General features: G+C 40.4%; 1 protein-coding gene across 1 annotated transcript in view; it reads right to left on the bottom strand.

Annotated features, from left to right (window-relative positions):
- Nucleotides 1–19,763, bottom strand: part of LOC115790204 (leucine-rich repeat and fibronectin type III domain-containing protein 1-like protein) — a 474,798-nt gene that overhangs the window by 137,411 nt on the left and 317,624 nt on the right. The gene's annotated exons all lie outside the window — the stretch shown is intronic.

Here is a 19,763-nt window from a genome sequence, read left to right as displayed (position 1 = left end):
AACCATTGTTCCTCTGCCAGTCTGAATAGACTGGAGGCTTTAGAAATATGAAGTGGGCCACTGAGGAGAACTGGCTGCCTGGCAGGCAGGGTGAGCGAGAGGCCAGAACAGGATGTGGTGTCCTTATTGTCCCTACAACTTTAGATTTGCAGGGACACACTGTGAAGGACTGCACACTGCAATTGTATGTTACTTTATAATGAGTCAATGGATAAACTTTCTAAGATTAATCTCTCCAGTATTATGTGATCATGTATAGCTGTAGTGGCAAAAATGCAACTGTTTAAGCATGTTTTATGGCTCTCTCTCAAATTTCATCTCTGGATTACCAAAGCCCCATGTCAAATGTTCCCATCCACATTAAGTTTGGTGAAATCAAGCAGGCAGGCTCATAACTCTGCTAACTTAGCTACTTCAGTGAGAGCATCTGACTGTTAGGAACATTTTGCGTAACGCCTCGATTCATTTTAAACTTTTCACATTTCATTTCCATTACGTCCTTTCCATATTGTTAAATACCTACTGAGCGCAAAAGAAGTGGTGCCTTAAGTGACGCATGTTCTTTTCAACCTTAAAACACTTAATCTAGACCTGTCAGAACTGGGAATTCTCATCAAAAATGGATCCCGTATTCTTACTGCAGGTAAAGGGGCAGCTTGCTCTGTGTTGGTCATTCGTGGAAGGGCTTGGCTGATTTTGTGAGGAGATACACTGAAGGAGAGGTGATGAGCTACACCAACATGCAGGTAATCTGGGATTCATTGAAAATCTGCTGTTACTGATAAATGAAGCAGATCTGACTATCTTGCTTCCTTCCAGCCCACCAACATCAGCTACAATCTTGTTCTCAGCTTGTGAGCAGTACACACTGTAATGGGACTAAAATCTCTTGTGTGTTTACTCATGGTTGGTCAATTAGTCCAGTTTTCTCTTTTTTGTTTGGTTGTTTGTGTTATTGATGTGGATCAATATTGCTATGAGGACTTACAGTGTATAGAGATTTGTTGTTGTTAACAACATTAGAACTGCTGAACCCTTCAGCCAGATTGTGGTTAACTTTTTAAATCACATGGGAGAAACAAGCGCAGAGTGACAAAAATATTGCGTCTGTGCACAGTGTACACTCTTGCAGACATGCCCACAGCAAGTCAGAGCAAAGAATTTTAATACTTCATTTTATGTACCAGCTGATATTTTTTAATCTTTCAAATGTGGCTAAGTGGTCGATAACGCATCTTTCATGTGACAAATTCAGAAAACATTTATTTTGTGATTTACAAAGACTTGGTAACATGCAAAGCAGAAAATATGTTTCAATGGATATAGCAATCTTTCTTAACCCTCTGGGGTCCACGGACGCACCGGTGCCTCCAAACGGCATAGCCGATTTGAGATGACGTAGCACCAGGACGCTGCTGCGCTGAGTCTCCATTTCAACATGAATCGAAAGTGCAGACTTCAAACTACGTGCCAGTTTTTAAATTGTGTTGATAGGCCAAGTAAAACCAGAGTTATGCAAATAGTTCTACTGAAAAATGCCTGAGACCTTTCCTGCAATTTAATTTGAATAGTTGTATAAAACTTTATTATTTACTATATTTATACATAAGTTTTGAAAATTTACAACTTTTATTTACATTTTAAGTTGTAAAAATAATTCATTAAGCATGTTTGTGATTTTTACAATAAAAAAATCTAACTTTTTTGTACTCGGATTTTATGTTTTTATGTGATTTTAAGCCCACTGTGTTAATACAGTATGTCAAAATGAAAACATAACTGTACAGTCACACACATGAGGTGGTGCTAAAAAAAATGATACCAAACAAGGCAAGGTAAACAGTTTCTAAGGTCAACTATAAAGCTAAAAACAAAAGTAGTCAAAAACGGCCAAATATACCCCGGACCCCATAGGGTTAAATCAAGCCAGTGAAGAGAAAGACGTAAAGAAACAGGCATCACTAAACAGATTAAGCTTCACACAGAAGGCTAAAAACAGACTAGACACACAATCATTCTTTTCACTAAGCGTGCCCATACATTTAAGAATACTGCAAACACAAAAGAACACAGACAGCAGATCACTTGACAAAGGAGAAGACATAAAACGAACAACTATTTAAAGGTATGGACACACTGGGCCTTTTAACCAACAGATATGTGCAAATATGAGGCTCTTAATCTAAGACGAGCACACACACCGGGACTTTTAATAAAGGTATGGACGAGGCTATTCATCAAAGATATGGCCACACTGGGTCTTGTTATTCAAAAGGTGCTGATGCCTGCTGGCTGCTGCAATGTAAACACCACAAATACATTCCAGGCTCTTTGTCAAAGGTGTCGACACATGCTCAATAAGACACTAAAGCCACGCCACAAGCAAGGCCAATCACTGACGTGATTGAAATGAAAGGAAAATACAGTTAAAATGCATGTTTTTAATGTTTGCAGCATTATTTTATGGCACTGATGGGTAAAGGCAAGTTTATTCCTCTGTCATGAAAGCAGTTTGTTTGCCTGTATATTTGTTAGCAAGATTAGACAAAAAGTGCCATGACAGGAGAAACTCTTGTACCTGAACTGCTCAGTCTCCATGAGGTGATTTTAAATTATAAATGTAGCTTTACATAAAGCTGTTGTTGGTACTTGAGCATGTGATAAATGAACAGTGGTTATATTGTTAAAAAAAAAACAAAAAAAAACACAGTTTATCAGAAGCTAGATTGCCATTAATCAGTATTTGACTTTCTTAAGACCTGCTATTGTATTTGGGATATTTATCACCGTTAGATTTATTCCCCAAACTCAGTTTGGTCAGAGATCAGATTGGCAAAGCTTCTGAATTGGCTGATCAATAAAGCATCAGACATGTGTGGCTCCTTCCGTGGCCCACAGTAGGGTGGACCCAGGTGGATCATTCTGAGCCATGCTAGGCCTCGTGGAGTAAGCCAGCAAGCCCATCCTTCAGGTCTGTCTCCAGGGTGAGGACCCATTTTAGATGGTATAGGGAAGGTTGCTGGTTTCGTGGAATTTTTTTCATAGTCTTTAAAATTGTGCTTGGAGTGACCCCATACCCAAGACCAATTATCCTTGGGACACCCCACCATGGACAAGTTGCCCGAAACTGTTGTTTTACAGATTTCTAAAAGTAACGCGTTCAGATGGAAACGTTTCAAAAACGATCTCCACTTACATGGAAACACAAGATGTTGAAAACGCTGTAGTTCCTGTTGCCAGGCCACAAGTTGGCAGTGTGGATATAGGAGTGGCAATCATAGTGTGCATGTGCCACTACTCCCATTTTCAAAAAGTAGCATTTTTGCCCGTTTAAACAGAAATGGAGACCGGAGCGCTTCAAAAATGCTCCACTCTTGAACCCGTTTTCAAAAAGCATCATTTTTCATGCTGTTCTTGTGTAAACGAGAGGTCGAAATGCATCGAAACTTTGCAGTTTTCATCTGAAAATGTTCTTTAGGACCTCCAAGTTTGAGGCCATGTTTTCAGATAGAAAGGAGTGGATTACATGCTCCTGGTTGGATATGAGTTGCCCATGCCAGTTGAGGAGTTTAAATATCTTGCTCACTGATTAATGACAAGGAGACTGGTATGGTAATAGGGATACTATGGTTATACATATACTAGCCAGCTGTGGTAAAGGGAGAGGTATAAATTTGGGTGTTGACTGAAAAAACAAGATGTGGGTGTCTGGGAAGGAGCTCAAAGTAGAGCTCCTTCCTCCATATCAAAAGAGGCCAGATATGGTGATTCGGGCATCTGACCAGGATGCCTTCATAGGTGAGGTGTTTCGGGGATGCCCAGCTGGAGCAGACTCAGGACATGCTGGAAAGTTGATGTTTCTTGTCTGGCTTAGGAATGTGTTGGTATTCCCATGGAATAGCTGTAAGAGGTGGCTGAGGAGAAGGAGGTCTGAACATCTCTATAGACTGCTGGCCCCGCAACCCCTATTTAAGCATCTGACATGTACATACCACAGTACACATAATAAATGTCATACCTCCTCAATAAATACCAGCGTTACTTCCTGCTTCACTATGCCTCACTGAGAATCTCCATTCAACCAAACCTGGAATCTCCATTCAAACAAGGCATCACATCAAACTATGAAGATCACTGGGTGGAAAAAGAGAAAATAACACCATTAGTGACGGGTGATTAGATTCTTACAGTCCAACTGACACCTCAGTTTGCTGCTGCCACCAGAATCAGATAAACAGAAAAACATGACAATCTTGCTCACCAATCTGAACTAATGCTGAAAGACATTACTTACGATAAGTCCATGGATTTTAATGATTTAAGTTCAATGACTGAATTTAGTACCTTTAGGAATTAATTTTTATTCAAATACTGAAGACATGTTTTCATATTTTTATGCAAGGGCCGACTAGCTGTTTATGCCAATGTATTATTTTTTCACATCAATTAGGAGCTTAAGTGGCTCACCTTAATGTTTAATGACTTCTTAATCAAATCCATTGTGTCTAAATCAAATCTATTCAATCAGCAGACACAAAAAAGATGAAAAAAAAGAGTAAATACAATTGAAATGCACTGAAACAAATTGAACGGGTTGAAGCAAAGCATCCAGAATGCACGTTGATTTCATTTGTGTTTGTATTTTTGATGTAAGCATGTGTGTGTTTTTTTCTTTCAATATTTTTAAAATAAAACCTGCAAAGAAAATACATTAATATGATACACTAAGCAATTTATAAAACTTTGAACCTGTTCTATAAAACTCAATGGACTATAAGATTGATATGTAAATATGCACAGGTCATTGTGAAGACCAATTAAATGCCAGTGTGTGCATGACCTCATGTTTAATGCATAACCATAAAAATGACACAGTAAATGAATTTAGGAGCTGTATTTGTCTGTTCTAAATTAAGTGCAGCAGTATATATATATATATATATATATATATATATATATATATATATATATATATATATATTAGGGGTGGGACTCGATTAAAAAAAGTAATCGAAGTAATTACAAGCTTTGTAATTAATTAATCGAAATTAACGCGTTAAAGTCCCACCCCTAATATATATATATATATATATATATATATATATATATATATATATATATTAGGGGTGGGACTCGATTAAAAAAAGTAATCGAAGTAATTACAAGCTTTGTAATTAATTAATCGAAATTAACTAATTAATTAATTAATATATATATATATATATGAAGGAGTCTGAAACCAGTGGGGAGATAATGAGTTGGTTGTCATATTTGGTAGATCAGGAGCAGTTAATGATGAAGTCAGTGTTGTGGATAAAATAAGGGGGAATAAAAGCCATAGCAAAATATGGTTACACATTTCTTGTAGTGTTACTGTAAATATACCGCTATGGTTTTAAAATTGTTGCTCAAAGTTGGCCTATTCTGCTCATAATTTTATTTTTGGAATCAACTAGTGTCGCTTCAAAATAAATCTTGGTGGAGTCTCTCAGTTCATCCCCTGTCTGAAACAAGCTGTTTTAGCTCCTCCCCCTTTAGAGACACCCTCCTTCTTGTGATCAGTGGCGCCTTGAAACAGAAGGTATGAGCAGCAGATGGGTGGTGTTTCTGTGCTCACAGCCAGAGTTGTGTGCCTGAGATGAACATTAGGGACATACCGTAGATGCAGAGCCAAGAGTGGAACAAAACACGGATAAATATTAGCATTGGCCAATTTCAGCGTTGTTTACTAGTAACAACGTATCGATATGACAATATGGGTGGCACGAATGTCAGTGATGGATAATTGTTATGTCACATTGGTTTTGCACAGGCTAAATATTTAAAAACGGTGTAATGAAGAGGTGGGAAACCATAAAAATATTCAGGTACTTGTTATATTTGTCATTTGTTTCCCTGAATCACAAGAAGATACAGAAGAAGCTGCTTTCAGCTGCTCCTTTGTTCACAAAATAAATAAATGAATAAGTCTGGACATATTTAACATGAACATCCACCACTGGCAAAGAATATATATGAGAGAAAAGAAGGAAGAAGGAAAGCTGTTTTTCTGCCAGGCCATCAGATCATGTATAAAAGAAAGTGTCATGGAAATTTCCATTGTTTTCTTACCTGCCTGTCCATCTGTCTACCTGTGTGCAGGGTGCTGAGCATACGCTCGAGGAGCAGCACACACACACACACACACACACACACGCACACACACACACACACACACACACACACACACACACACACACACACAGTTGCTGTTTTGGGAAGGTCAGTCTGACTGTGAGGTTGGACGTTGGACGGTAGCTGACAGGTGTCACACAGTACCAGGTAACACACCTTGTTTTTGTTTTCACTCTGTCATGTCTTGACAGAATCACCTCGTGGAAACAAAGATGCAGACAGACGCACATGTATAAAAACACATAAATGCAGGAAAACTGACAGACAGGTATACACAGAGCATAACAAATTTTGGCGGCTTTTCTGCTGGTGTGTTTGGCGTATTTACAAAAGGCCGCTCCATTAAAAACAAATCATTGAAGGAACTTCAAAAGGTTTGTCATTCTGGTTTAGGCTAATGAGAGCAGGAAGATTTGGCATTTTACTGTTGGGATCAGGGACTTTAATATATAAATATAAACAACTCTGGATTATTCTAGCATTATGTCAAATACATAAACACTCTTAGCACTGTGTCAAAACACTAAATATTCTTAAAATTACATTAAACACTAACTTTAGCATGTGAGCACCTCTTAATGTCAAAACATTTTTCAGAGCTTTAATTTTTCAAAATATGTTTCCTTCCTGCTCTGTGAAAACATGTTTCTTCATTTTGACCTCATTTAAAAGTACGGCAATTAGTCCAACATCAAAACCTGGTTAATCCATTTTTTAAGCATGCCGTCCACTGCATCAAAATAAAATCACTGTACTGTCAGCGCTGCAGCACATGTGACTGTAATTTAAAAGAATTCCCTGACACTTTTCACAAAGACAGAGAGACAACAAGTTGAAGTTTCTTTCTCAAAACATATATAACAATCATGTGGAGTGATGCAAAGGTAAATACAGTTTCTTACTTTTTGAAATTGCTTATTTTCTTGTCCGTCAAATGACACAGTAAACTCGTGCTGGATAAGGAGAGGAAACTTCACTATATGTGACATTATTTCCCACAAAATAATAAAAACAAGAAAGTTGTTTTTCTACCAAGCCATCAGAAAAAAACAAAAAAAACAAACTTATTTTTTGTGAATTTTTGATATCATAAACAAAATAATTTTTTTTTATGATATTGCACAGTAGTTTTATGTTGATTACGCATGAACAATTTTCACAAATTGTTTAAACTTTACTGAAGTTCAATGGCTGAATACGCTGCGGCTGCTTCCTTTTGTTTGGCCTGACTTACAGTCAAGCCAAGAAAAATTCAATTCAATTCAATTTTATTTATATAGCGCCAATCACAACAGTCGCCTCAAGGCGCTTTGTATTGTAAGATAAAGACTCTACAATAATTACAGAGAAAACCCAACAGTCAAAACGACCCCCTATGAGCAGCACTTGGAGACAGTGGGAAGGAAAAACTCCCTTTTAACAGGAAGAAACCTCCAGCAGAACCAGGTTCAGGGAGGGGCAGTCATCTGCCACGACCGGTTGGGGCTGAGGGGAGAGAGACAGGATAAAGGACACACTGTGGAAAAGAGCCTGAGATTAAAAACATTAAACCAATCTGTAGTTCCTTCAGCCAGTTGCTATAAAAGTAGGTCAGTCTCCGTGGTTTCAGCCACGGTGGAATTTGCTTGGGGACTGGGGGAAATTCCCCTCCTCTGGTCGTGCCCCTGACTCTGCTAAATAATTTTTTTTTAAAAAAAGAAGGCAACAACACTCTGCATGAAACCATAAAACAACCCATTATCACAGCAAAGTGTTTCTGATATGTAGGAATCTTCCATAGTGGAATATTATTGAATTCTTGCTTTAAACTGACAGCAGTTTTTGCTGTGGCATTTTGTTAATATCCATCCATCCATCCATCCATTCGCTTCCACTCATCCTGTTCAGGGTCACGGGGGGCTGGAGCCTATCCCAGCTGTCATAGGGCGAGAGGCAGGGTACACCCTGAACAGGTCGCCAGCCTGTTGATGATGATACTTTATTTATCCCACAATGGGGAAATTACAGTTAACAGAACACCCATCCAAGAAGACAAACAGAACAAACATGGGGAGATAGGTGAACTGTGGCCATGCTGCCCCCCTTCTGGAGGCGCTGCCATTAAAAAGACAGAAACAATAGTGAAAACATATAGGGATGAGTGAGGAAAAAAATAATCTCATGCTTTGTATACATACACACATACACAGTATAAGGTTACAAAAACCTCTGCGACAGAGCAGAAACATATAGCATGGGAGCAGTAGGGTGGGGAGGGATGGACAGGGGAGCCAGCGGAGGCGAGCGGGGGGGGGGGGGGGGGGGGGGGGGGGGGGGCTACTGTGGGGCTGACTCAAATGAGTTTGAGTCTTTACCCTTCCCGCGTTCCCGTCATAAGCAGCCAGACAGCTGTCTCGACTTCCTGAATTACAAAGACAAGCCAGGTATCTCCAGGTCCAATTCGGAGAAACCCCAGTGTCAATAAGCCAAATGTGTGTGTATTCCATTGACAATACGGCCAAGCACGACATCTTCTACACCACACAGGAATCCATAACGTAGCCATCTGGAATGTCAATTGATAAGAGGGAATGGGGTTCTCCTTCCCCCAATCTCCTCATGGTAAACATTTGATCAAAACAATAGCGTTGAGAGACCAGCTGACCAGATCCATAATTATAAATTCCAGTTCGGAAGTTGTGTGAAGAGAGGCTCTAAAGCAGCAAGCAGCAAAGCAGGGGAGAGAAGAAAAGTGCAACCATCTCCGCTGAGAGCTCTGTTGCAGGGCTAACACAGAGAGACAAACAACCTTTCACACTCACAATCACACCTATGGGCAATTTAGTGTAGCCAATTAACCTAACCCCAGTAAGTGGGGAGTGTAGGAGGAAACCCACACAAGCACAGGGAGAACATGCAAACTCCACACACAGAGTGGGCCAAAGTGGAATCGAACCCAGGCCTTCCAGATGGTATTCTAACTGTGAGGCAGCAGTGCTGCCCACTGCGCCACCATGCTGCATTTTGTTAATATGTAATATTAAATATTGAAGTTAAATGGCCTAGCTGGCCAAATAGTGCTAAGAGGAAGGTGGATTTAATTCTGGCATCTTAATCTCCATTAACAATTATCAAGCGTCTGTGTCAGTGCAATGCATCCTGACAGTTCATGGATGCAGCTTGCTAACCAAGCATGCTATCGTTAGCTTCTAACTTCACCCTTCCAATTAATGGCAGAATAATGCATAATGCTAAAGTTGGTGGTTAGAAACCAGTGTTTCCAAACAAAAGAGGGGAACACCTGATTATCTGCTAGCAAGTTGTCAATGCCATTTTTCATTTTGGGACTGCTGGGTGTCCTTCATCCAACTGCATCATTTCAGTGTCTCAGTTGTTTGTATTGTCTGGTTTAAAATATAAATAAAAAGGATATTTTGTCTCCTTTTAACTTAGACAACCTTTTGAGCCACAACCAAAGATCACACAGCATAAACAGGACCGTGACTGATGACTGACAGCAGCAACTGTAGTCTCTCAAGAGGCTGTGGTGCTCGGCAGTAAAGGCTAAATAAATAAATAAATATATATATACATGAATGAATGAATACCAGCCTGACAAAATATTAAATAAAGGATGGCTGCAGAATAGTCTGAGCTTGAAATCTGACATTCTAGAACTTAGACACAAAAACAATAAGACAAAACACTTTATGTACTTCTTTATGTACAGCAGTGTTTTCTGCAGGAATACTGTGTGTAAATTTATAATTATTTTGTTAATGTATTCATTCATGGTATTTCCACAAGACTGTGTATGCCTCCTGTATCTGGTCCCTTGGCTCACTCTGCCTGCATATGTGAAGTGTATGTTCAGATGTGTGTTTGATTAATGAGTGCCCTTGAATGAGAGGAAGGCCTTCAGGGAAATGTGGAAAATAATTAGAAACTTGAAAGATTACATTTATGCTGGTTAAATGAACACAGGGACTGATTTGTAATTTACAAATTAAGTATTTGGAACGGTCACAGTAAACACTGACTCCATACGTCCTGTTAGAAAACCTGCACTGCACAGAAGCACCAAATCTGGAGTTTGATTTAAAGCCAACGCAGCCTGCATATCAATCAATTTTCAGACTGTTTCCTCCACCAGCACCAAATGTCAATGTCAGCTTTGAACTCAGCAATGAAGAGTTTTCAAAAATGCTTCCTGCTCAACACCTCACAGTTCATATCCAAAAGAAAGACTTGGACACCAAGACAGCACAAAGAGAGAAGGGTGGAGAAGAACAAAGTGGAGAAGCGAATGGAAGAGAACGATATGGACAGATAAAAGAAGAGGAAGGGGAGATAAAAATAGTGGTTTGTGCAGTGAGCTGTCAGCTATGGAAGTGTGGTGAATTCAGCTGGATGCTTCAGTCCAGGTGCTGTTACTGGCCTTGAGCAAACAGCATGCACCTCCCTCTCGCTCCACTTGTGTGTTTGTGCTGACTGATAGGAAACGCTCTCAGTTAAACAACAATGAGGAAACCCAGAGGGGAAACCTCTCCACTGATGGATTAACACAATTGACATGTTCACACTACACCAAACACACACTGAATACAAGTGAACAGGTGCAGAAAGCAAAGTGAAATGCGCACACACACACACACACACACACACACACACACACACACACACACACACACACACACACACACACACACACACACACTTGCACAGACACTCCTTGAATGGGACTGAGGTCAGCTGGCCTGTCAAGTTCCACCACAACAAACCAGCACTTTGTGCACAGGGACACTGGCACGCTGAGCAGAAAAGGGCTGAAAACCTTGACACAAAAATAACTAAAATGTCATTGTATGATGTCCTAAAGAGGACTAGTCCAAACCAGGAGCCACTGAAGCACATGAAATGTACACAGAAGAATGGAGTGTCAGATGGCAGTATTATTAGAAGGCATTGCATATATTTTCATTGCTATGTAGATGATACTCAGCTTTATCTATCCATGAAGCCAGATGACACACACCAACTAGTTAAACTGCAGGAATGTCTTAGAGACATAAAGGCCTGGATGACCTTCAGCTTTATCTTTGCAAGACTAAATCCAAACAGAGTCAGCTTTTGCTGCACTGCATGCATGATGCAACATTACATTAAACCTAAAATCATCACAGGCAGCCTGTTAAAGACTGACTGTAGAGGGCAGAGCTGAATTTCAGACCTGAGAAGAGCGGCTCATTTATTGTTTTAGTTGTGTGTTTCTCTTTATTATGAGATTAAACTGTTGTATACTTTGACAGATGAAAGTCACTGCAAACCTATAAAAAAGCCCACTCATGTAAAAATATCATTATTAATAACATTGACTTAATATGCTGTGAAGCTGGCAGAATCTTAAAAAATGCTGATACATTTTTTTAATATATTGAAAAAAAAAATATTACTATGCACCTTTAAAGTGTTTCCTGTTTTGGATTTTAATCTCACATTATTTTGTACACAGACATAAGAGATAATCATTGTATAGAAACACCAGCAAGATGGATCCCTTTCTCCACTCTCAGAAAGTGGACTTTTCTCAGCCTTAAGGGCTTTGCTGGTTTCTGGCCTCTCTGGGCTTGTTTGGTGGCAGGATCTTCAGAACTGTTGGCCTGCCGCCTCACACCTCAGCAGCGTACTCTTTGATGACTCTGATGCTGGAGGATTTTCCTCTCACATTGAGGTTCGTTATAGTTTTTTTCATCTAACGCCTTCTCCTATCTCAGACTGGGGCAGGTTGCAGCTGAGTTGTGCAATTCAAAGAGTATTCTAACTCTTGACAAGCTCTCGCTTTTCCCCCATTCATTACTGCGTGCTGTGCTGGGATCTCCGAGTCTCACAATGTCATCAAGAGAACTTTTGCAAAATAGGAAACGATGATTTGTCAGCCACAACAGGCGTGCTGGAAAAAGCCGTCCATTCATAAAAGATGCAGTGTCAAAATATGCGACTGAACCTGAAGTAAAGAGAGGGAGCGGCGAGACGTTTCTCTGTAGAGACACCTGACTCTGTCGCTGTAACATACACAAAGTTTGCAGGAAGTGAATCGGCAGAAAAGGCTATAAACACAAGAAACAAGAAAAGAAGACGGATGGAACTAAACAACAAAAAGAAAACTCTGAGTAAACTCTGTCGCCTGTTTACGAGGCTGTTGTTATTGTGACACTTTGGGCAGTAAGGAGTGTCATTCAGCCAGAAGCACAGAATTGAAATCTCAGTGACAAACACAGCTGCTCTTCAGCAAGACCCAGCACAACTCTGGGACAAGCGTGACAGCACCTCAATCAGCTGCTAGAGGTAAGGCCTAATTTCAGTGAGAATTTGCAGCTTATATACAAGAAACACAGCAAATGAGGTGCAAACAAGCTTAGTAAAGATCTTCTACCAACACTGTCACCCAGAATCCCCTAAATGGATTGCTCTGTGAGGCTGTCAGACTGAAAAAATCTCATTGGCTTCATGAATTTGGGAGGACAAACTGTACAAAACTGGCTCGTTTTAAACAATTGGCTAAGAAGCTCTTTTGCATACAGTGTGACAACTTTATACATAAGTAAATTAATACGGTATAAGAAATGTGTGTGGTTGTGCAGTCTTCACATGGAAATAAATATGCGCACTTATCCTGGAAAAAAAAATCTAATCAATCAATCAATAAATAGATAAAATCAGGAAGATGCAATTTATCAAGGCCTAATTTTAATAAATGCAAAACTGTATTTATATCTTTTGGGAGTCAGCTGATTAAAACATCTAAAGTTTTTGTTCTTTCAGCATTACTCTGGCAGCTTTCCATCAATGCCTGCAGTTATTCCAAAGCACGGCTTTCTGATTTATTTGTTCTGGGGGCATAGGGAGTGCTCTTTCTTCTGCACACCTTTCCTGAATTTAGGGCTGAATCCCCACAGGCTGTAGCCTTTATGTTCAGCAGCTTAACTCTGACCAAGCTGCGGGAAGGTAGCGATAACACCGAATTTCCCTACAGGTAGTAATACGGGATCAGAGAAGACAGAAAACAAGTATCCTACTTGGAAAATCACAAGAACCCAACTGAAACTTTGTGGATTGTCTGGAGCTTTAAAAATACTTGTTGGTAAAATGTGTGAATAAATGTCAGGATGACGTCATTTAGCTTCTATCTGCAAAAACAGATGTTTGTATCCTCAGTTTAAGGGAAAACTAACAGGGGAAATATGCAGTTTTAGTGTCTTGGAAAACATTTTCCACAATAAATTTCCAGGGATCATCTACACAGGACTTTACACCATCAGCAACATCACACTGAATATCACTAACAGTAAACAATGCTGACAAGGCAATATTAACGCAACACAGCAAACTGTTCCTCAAGATGTGCAGAAATGATCAATACGACTGATTCAATATAACCTCTACTCATTGTTTCAGTCTCCCACCATTATGGTTAAATTCATTAAACTAAATCCACTTCACACACCCTCTTCTGTCCCCATATATATTTTGGCTACATCAAATATATTAAGCATTATAGCAATTTATTGTTCTGATATCAAGAACACTGGCTAAAATTAGAGTCAGATAAAACTGAGACATGTTTGAAGACACTTCTTATTGGTCCAGATAAACTGCATCCTGTCATCACATGTTTCCAGGTTCTTTAGCAGTTATTAATTAATCAGCTGCCAGGAGCCTGGCTGTGCTGTTCAGTGGCAGCCTCACCTGCTTCTACCAGCTGAGAAATAGATCTGGGTTACACTCAAAAGTAAATAGTTTTAGAGACACTCAAATTATTCCACATTCTTTTATTTTCTCGCAGTTTCCCCAGTTTCAGTGACCCTACAGTGGCTTTGTTTTTTAACTGATTTTAAGATTTTACTATCTAAAAACCCTTCATGATATAATAAGAATATATTTTGCCATCCTAGTGCCAACCAGTGACCAGACAAAGGCATCTCACAAAGGATTCAATGACTGATCACTCAGCAACATGACAGCTGATAGTTTTAGCTGATAACTTAGCACTTGTCCAAATATGGTCAATATGGTTTCCAAAAAAATAAAAATAAAATAATAACAGTGTGGAGGCTGCAAAAATGCTCATATGCAAACTTTAGTACATCTGGTTAAATCTGCTTTGTTGTGAGATATTCAGCTCCAAAACATCTGCACAACAACTGTGATAAGAATATGTTTAGTAATGTAGAGCAAAACCAATCACTGCAGCTCGATATCTTCATTTCCATCGTCTGCAGACGGCGGTTTTTAACAGATGAATGTGCGGTGGAGGCGCAGAACACTGTGAGCAATGCAGGAAGCACATCTTGATAATAAAAAGCCTGATTGTTCTACTGCTCAAGCAAGAGTTGTGAAATCCAAACCCAGAGAATACAATAAGAGCTCTAATAACAGTCTTCACAAATTTATCGCCTCCATTTCGTTTATTAAATCCTCCTTTATTTTCGTACCGCTTCTCTCCTGCTTTCTCTCCTCAGTTCATTCATTTATTCATCCCCTGTGGTTTCTGTTCTAAGCCAGTGGAGATGATGGTTTTGTGTGTGCTTTAGTGTTGGTCCCCATTAGCAGCAAACTAAAATCCGCCTCTCTGACTGAGATGCTTTTGTTCAGCATGCGTGCTCATCACTATTGTTCAGCGTTGGGGCTCGTATCTGCAACCAAAAACTCTCTAATGTTTAATAGCAAAAAGCCATCTTTAATGTGGCTACATGATGTGGGAAAGAAAAGATCTGAATGGATTCAAAATGATGAGAAGCGAGAACAAAGAACAAATGAATACAAACACACACACACACACACACACAGAAAATGACACACAGAGATATGAGACCGTGGGATTCACAGTTATTCCTGGAGCAAACCCGTTACTGCTCCAAAGCTCTGGAAATGAGATGAAAACGTGAAAATCAGCTCTAATCAACGTGGTTAACAGTGAAGAAAAGATGCTGAAACTTCTCCAACTCTTATGAGCATGTGCAAAAACTTCTTTTTCAAGGTTCATCAGGCTAAAGACTAAACACCATCCAGTGATGCACTAAGATACTATTGCAGAATCAGCAGGCTCAGCTGGCTGTTACTGTAAACACTTATTGCTGGGATGCTGAACTTTCAGTATTAAACTATATGATTTGATTTTACTTATACTTGTACATCTATGTCAGTGGATTTTAGCTGAGTGGGCACGTGGACCCTTTTTCACAAGGACCATGCTGCTTACATTGGATCTGTAGTGCAGACTGAGCACCGTCATTACCAGCGTAGTGATGATGCTTCATCCAATCTGCAAATCCATCCACCAGCCTGCTGACTCACACTCACAGTTTCAGTTAACATCTGTTTACAAATTAGAAGCTCATTTTGTGTGAGAGCATCGCTGATGTTTTCAGTATGGCCAAATGCAGTCCCTCCATACAGACTGTTTACCTGCATGCAACCAAAGCCTGTTCAAATGAAACTGGTCAGCTCCCTTTAGGGATTTTCATCTGTCTCCATCTCACCTTATCCCTAGCATCCTCTTCCATCACACCGACCCCTCTGCATGTCCTCCTTCACTACATCCATGAATCTTCTCTGTGGTCTTCCTCTTTTTCCTTCTTTGTCCAATATATCCACTATTTCTCCTCTGCACATGTCCAAACCATCTGAACCTCGCCTTTCTAACTTTGTCTCCAAAACCCTTGACCTGAACTGTCCCTCTCATTTACTCATTTCTAATGCTGTCCCTCTTGGTCAATTCCAATGAAAATCTTACTGTCTTTAACTCCTCCTGTCCGTTTGTCAGTGTCACTGTCTCCAAACCACACTTCACAGCAGGTCTCACTGCCATCTTATAAACATTCTGTTTGACTCTTGCTGCTATCCCTGTATCACAAATCACCCCTGACACTCGACTCCACCCTGCTTGCACTCCCTTTGCCATCTCTTTTGTGCACTGTCCATAGGTTTGCATGGTTGACCCCAGTATAACTCAACCACCTTCACTACTTGTGCTCCTTTGTTGTTTCACCTGTTTCCCTCTCATGTGAATGAGACAGCATTTCTTCATTTCCTGGACCACCCCACTTTTTCTTTGGTAACCTCTTCCTTTGAATACTTTCCTGGACTTCCTCATTCACCAGCAAATCTCATGGTCTTCTGTCCAGATGATACACCAAAGACCTTCTTGCCAGTTTCCCTCAGCACTTCAACTATACTTTCCCAGTCATCTTGTGTCACTCTTCCTAACTCCTCTCTGAATTCTGCGTGACATTCTTCCTTCGTCAACTTTCTAATCTTCTCACCATTTTGCCCCTCCACATTCCTCTCCTTAAAGCCATACCCACCCAGCACCTCTTCATTACCCCTGTTCACTTTACCTACCCACTGAAGTCTGCTCCAATCACCACTCTCTCTCTCCTTGGGGACACTCTACCACTTCATCCAACTTCAGAATCTCTCTTTCTGTTCTGACATCCAACTTGTGGGGCACTCACACCCAACATTATCCCTCTGATTCAAACATGATCCTGTCTGACACTCTGACACCTCCACAATACTCTTCCATCAGTATTATCCATACTCCATTTTGCTTATTAACTGTACTGTGTTAGAACACACTGAATCCACCTCCAATGCCCCTGACCTTGCTGTCCTTCCACCTGGTCTCCTGCACACACAATATATCTACCTTCCTTCACAGCTCTTTCCTTATACCGGTCATAGTCCCTGAACTTAAAGTCACCACTCTCACCTTCACACTCTTGTTCTTCCTTCTCATTCGCTGCCTCCTAGCATGTCTTCCCCCCCCTTCCTCTTCTTTTGTCTTCGGCTAACAGTAGCACAGTTTCCACCAGCACCCTCCTGCTCAACAGCACCGGAGGGGGTTGTTGTTAATCCGGGCCCCCACTTATCTAGTATGGATCTCCTTCTTGATGATCCACGTTTGATTTTGAAAAGATTTTATGCCGGATGCCTTTCCTGATGCAACTCTCCCCATTTATCTGGGCTTGAGACCGGCACTCAGAGTACACTGGCTTTGAAAATGTTTGGTGTCTCCAAACGGGATGTCAGGTTTAGCGTAACAGACACAACAATGGTGGAAAAATGTTCCTTTAATTTTTGAAGCTTCCAGGAAATTTAAATAATGTCAAAGCTGTCGTGAAAGATCTTGCCCACAAAGGGAAGCTGCTGTGGGATGCAGCTGAAAAACCCATTCAGTCAGCAATGAGGAGGTTGATTTTGTGCTTTGAACTAAGCTACTGGCAGTCAAATTGTCATTTGTGGATATTGACTGAATGTGCTGCGTCTCTCTGGGGAAGTAGACTCAGTCATTTTGCATCTAAATTTATTTACCAACTAAAAAGCAATTACATGTTTTAAAAAATGAGCCCTGTGATACATTATATGTGACGAAAGATGGTGACATACAATCCTTCCTAGAAGCTCAGGATGGTTTTCCTCTGCCAGATACAGACAACCACACAGCTGGGTGACAAATTAATGGCAAAACAACAACAACAGCTGTTTCAGTGCTTGGTGGTGAAGAATGCTCTCAGTCCAGCATCTCCCACAGGTGCTCAGTTGGTTTGAGATGTTTGAGGATGTATCAGCAGAATCATTTTGTACTGACTTGAAGCACCCCCCCAGCACCCCCCACCCACCCATGTGGACTGGAAATGATCCCTTTTGACTAATTTACTGGTCGATTAAATTTAAGAAAGAAGGTCAAATATTGTCCACGCAGCTACTGTATGTGGATTTAACAGCAATTTCAAAATCTGAATCACTTTATTCCATAACCAAACCACATTCATAAAATAATAGACATTCCCTCAATGTTTTTAAGTTTCTACAAGTTATTATTATTATGCCCTTTTTAAAGAAATAATGAGCCAACAGCCTATGAGGCGAGAAGCATTTACACTCAAGTTCAAAATCCCATAACTGCTATAAGCTTCTGGTAGACTCATCCAAACACTATTAGCAGCCATCCACTATAAGTTTTCATTGCCTATAAAATCTTTTACTGCTGAAAAGCCGAGCTGATGGTCTGCTCTGCTTTATAGCTGCTGCTGCAGATGCTCACACTGTCCTCACCTCTGCTTTAAGAGGCAGCACACGTCCTTGATACGCTTGTCTTGTGCTGGCAGATGCGTCCTTGCTTAGTGTGAGCATAATATACAGTATAAGAGTACACAGGCAGGACAGAGAGGAGACCTACAGACCTGTACTATGGACTTGCATGCAGTCTATGTTTTTCTTTGTTTTTTCATTTGAGTTTCTGCTCAGTTTCAGCAGCTGAGCTGAGTTTGCTAATAAAGGGGGAAAACCTGAAGAGTCCAGAGCTGCACAGATTCATATATGATAGAGCGTGCAGGACACAGGGTAGCTAATCACTCCAAGCTATTAACTGGGCTGTTCTCAGATGCACACAGTCTGATATTACATGAACTTCACGCTCAGTAGCTGGCAGGTTAAAAAGACTTTGATGTCCAATTCTGTCAAACATATGCACACTCAAATAACGCTCCGTGAGGCAATTTATAGGAAAGTTCAGGCTGCTGCACAGGCATGAAAACGCTGCACATCATTAATATGTGGTGCCTACTCAAAATGAAGTCAAATGCACCATGACAAAGCACTCTGCCAATACTCTCATTATATCACAAGCAAAATGTGAAGTGCAACGTTTGCAGGCCTCGAGATAAACACAGACTCACAGGCTTAACGCTCTGAATCTGTTGTTTTACTCACACATAATCTAAAACACAAGAATCACAGGGTTTACACTCAACAGCAGAAGGCGTGTATATTCAGACCCTGTAAACTCCACCTGGGCTGACCACAGATCTTACTGGCCCAGATAATAATAGCTTCATAATGGGTTCATAATCCTATTTTTAGCTTGAGGACTTTAAATCATGATGCTATATATGCTTCCTTTTACAAAACTGCAGTAACTGCTAATGCGATACACCTGCTTTAAGACTAGTTTCATATTTGTACAACTTACAAAACTCATCATTTCACAGTTTTCATTAAGATACACACACACACACACACACACACACACACACACACACACACACACACACACACACACACACACACACACACACACACAGGCTCTGAGTCCAAAGAAGAACAACAACATGCCCATCACACAATCTTTGGGCACTCTGTCAGTATGACTGCAAACACAAACACACAAATCTTAGCAGCACATACACACGTAGTTGTCTTTTCATTTTGCCTTCCTGTTTGTGTGTCAGACAGCAACAAAACCAGCAGACGCACAACAAAGTTCAGCAGTAACCTGCTAACCTGTGGTGCGTGTGTAGGTTCAGAATGACAGAGACATTATGAGCGTGTGGGTGGTGTATGTGTTGTGTTTGTCTGTGTGTTAGCCTTGTTAAAGATCCATTTCAGTTCTGGAAGATTCAATATTTATCAGATAGAGACGCAGGTGTCTGACTGCGGCACCTGAAATTACCACAGAGGATGAACAAGAAATGGAAAGAGAGAGAGAGAGAGGACTTTCTGTACGGCCCACATCAAGCTTCTGCTCAGACCTCTGATTATTCCTACGC

This window comes from Archocentrus centrarchus, chromosome 13, assembly GCF_007364275.1.
Source record: "Archocentrus centrarchus isolate MPI-CPG fArcCen1 chromosome 13, fArcCen1, whole genome shotgun sequence".
Taxonomy (NCBI): domain Eukaryota; kingdom Metazoa; phylum Chordata; class Actinopteri; order Cichliformes; family Cichlidae; genus Archocentrus; species Archocentrus centrarchus.
Note: the sequence above shows the minus strand (reverse complement) of the source record. Positions and strands in the feature narration are given on the sequence as shown.